A 2,510-nucleotide genomic window follows, 5' to 3' on the forward strand; every position below is an offset into this window, starting at 1 on the left:
TGTAAATATTAATCTCATAAGTATAATTTGGTCAGAAAATTCCGGGTCATTACAAGTTAATACGCAAGTTGTTCAGCAAAAGAAATAAAGACACGTAATTCATATGTCCAGAAACAAGTCATGCATTCTGGTTTTACTAAGACAACTTCCCATCCTTGGTCTTGTGGAAAGTAACCGTTATGACCATTGGCTAGGCAGCATGTTGTAATTTCATCAAAAGGACGAGGGTTTCGTAATGTCCAACAGCCTCGTAATAATCTAAAAACCTTGTTTCTCACCCCAACTACTGAATCAGTCACTTGTGGGAAGGTTCTATTTAAAAGTTGTAACCCGATGTTCTTTTTCTCACTTTGGTAAGAAGCGAACATCACTAACCCGTAAGTATAACATGCTTCTTTATGTTGCATGTTAGAAGCTCTTTCTAACTCACGAAATCCTATGTTGGGATATGTTGAGTCAAAATAGGTTCTTAACCCGTAGTGTAAAATTGCATTTGGGTTCCCCGCATTTAACGCTTTAAAGAAAACACGGTGTAACTTACGGTCTCCCAAATGTGATATACCCCACCTATCAAAGGAAAGCCTTTTATAAACTAAGGCATTTCTGGAAAGTCTTTCAAATGTTTGACAAGTTAATTTCGCCATAACTAATTGTGCTGATAAATTCTGACCGACTCTAGACAAGATTTCCTCAATCATATCATCTGGTAGGTCTTCTAAAATATTCGGTTGTCTACCCTTAACGTCCATTTTGTTTTTATACTGTAAAATAGACAAGGATTAGATTCGTAAAAGATAATTAACAAACAATACAAGCAATTTTTACAAAGAACATAAAAGTACAAGCACACTACAATACATATAATACACAACATGATTACAACCCTCTAATCTGAATCACTGGTTTCTTCTTCTTCGGGCTTGGTTTGTTTTCCTAATTTCTTAGGGATATATGGTGTTCCTCTAATACGAGCCGTCATTTTCCACAATGGTTTAGAAAAACCTGGTGGTTTAGAGGTTCCCGGGTTATTGTTACAATTTAGGAAATACGGATTTTTCCGATACATATAAAGTTCATCGGGGTTGGAAACAGGTTTCTCTATTTTTATACCTTTTACCTTATTATTTTCTTTTGTTTTATTAAATTGGGTCGAGGTAATTTCTATAACATCATCGGAATCCTCATTAGGATCCGATTCATCGGAAAATTGGTAATCTTCCCAATAATTTGCTTCCTCGGCGGAAACACCATTGACCATTTTTAACTTTGGTCCGTTGGTTGAGGATTTTCTTTTATTTAATCGATTTACTGTAGGTATCAATATTTCTTCCTCCGGAACCTCTTCTTCTTCCGGTTCCTCCTCTTCCGGTTCCTCCTCTTCCGGTTCCTCTTCTTCCGGTTCCTCCTCTTCCGGTTCCTCCTCTTCCGGTTCCTCTTCGGGAATTTGTTAATCTTCCCAAAGTATATTCGACTCTTCATTATTATTAGGTGAGTCGATGGGATTTGTACTAGTGGTAGACATCTATCACACAATATCAAACATATTAAGAGGTTAATATATCACATAATAATTACATGTTAATAATATATAGTTTCCAACAAAAGTGTTAAGCAATTGTTTTTTAAAGAAAACACGGTCGAAGTCCAGACTCACTAATGTATCCTAACAAACTCGATAAGACACACTAATGCAAATTTCTGGTTCTCTAAGACCAACGCTCAGATACCAACTGAAATGTCCCGTTCATATTGATTATAAACGTTCCATATTAATTGATTTCGTTGCGAGGTTTTAACCTCTATATGAGACATTTTTCTAAGACTACATTCGTTTTTAAAACAAACCATAACCTTTATTTTATCGACAAGGTTAAACGGACATCACCTATATTATCCAGAAATGATAATCTAAAAATATCACACTTACACACTACCAGTACATATTGGTTTACAATATTAATATGTTACAACAAAGTTAATCTCAAATGCAGTTTTAAACAATATTATACAAGCATGCTGACACCAAATCTTGTCCTTATTTTAGCATGCAACAGCGGAAGCTCTTAATAATCACCTGAGAATAAACATGCTTTAAACGTCAACAAAAATGTTGGTGAGTTATAGGTTTAACCTATATATTTATCAAATCGTAATAATAGACCACAAGATTTCATATTTCAAAATACAACCCATACATAGAGATAAAAATCATTCATATGGTGAACACCTGGTAACCGACATTAACAAGATGCATATAAGAATATCCCCTATCATTCCGGGAAATCCTTCGAACATGATAAAAACGAATTCGAAGTACTAAAGCATCCGGTACTTTGGATGAGGTTCGTTAGGCCCAATAGATCTATCTTTAGGATTCGCGAAAATTAGTAGATCGGTTTACTAATTCTTAGGCTACCAAGCAAAAGGGGCATATTCGGCTTCGATCATTCACCCATATAATGTAGTTTCATTTACTTGTGTCTATTTCGTAAAACATTTATAAAACTGCA

This window comes from Rutidosis leptorrhynchoides, chromosome 8 (assembly GCF_046630445.1).
Source record: "Rutidosis leptorrhynchoides isolate AG116_Rl617_1_P2 chromosome 8, CSIRO_AGI_Rlap_v1, whole genome shotgun sequence".
Lineage (NCBI taxonomy): Eukaryota > Viridiplantae > Streptophyta > Magnoliopsida > Asterales > Asteraceae > Rutidosis > Rutidosis leptorrhynchoides.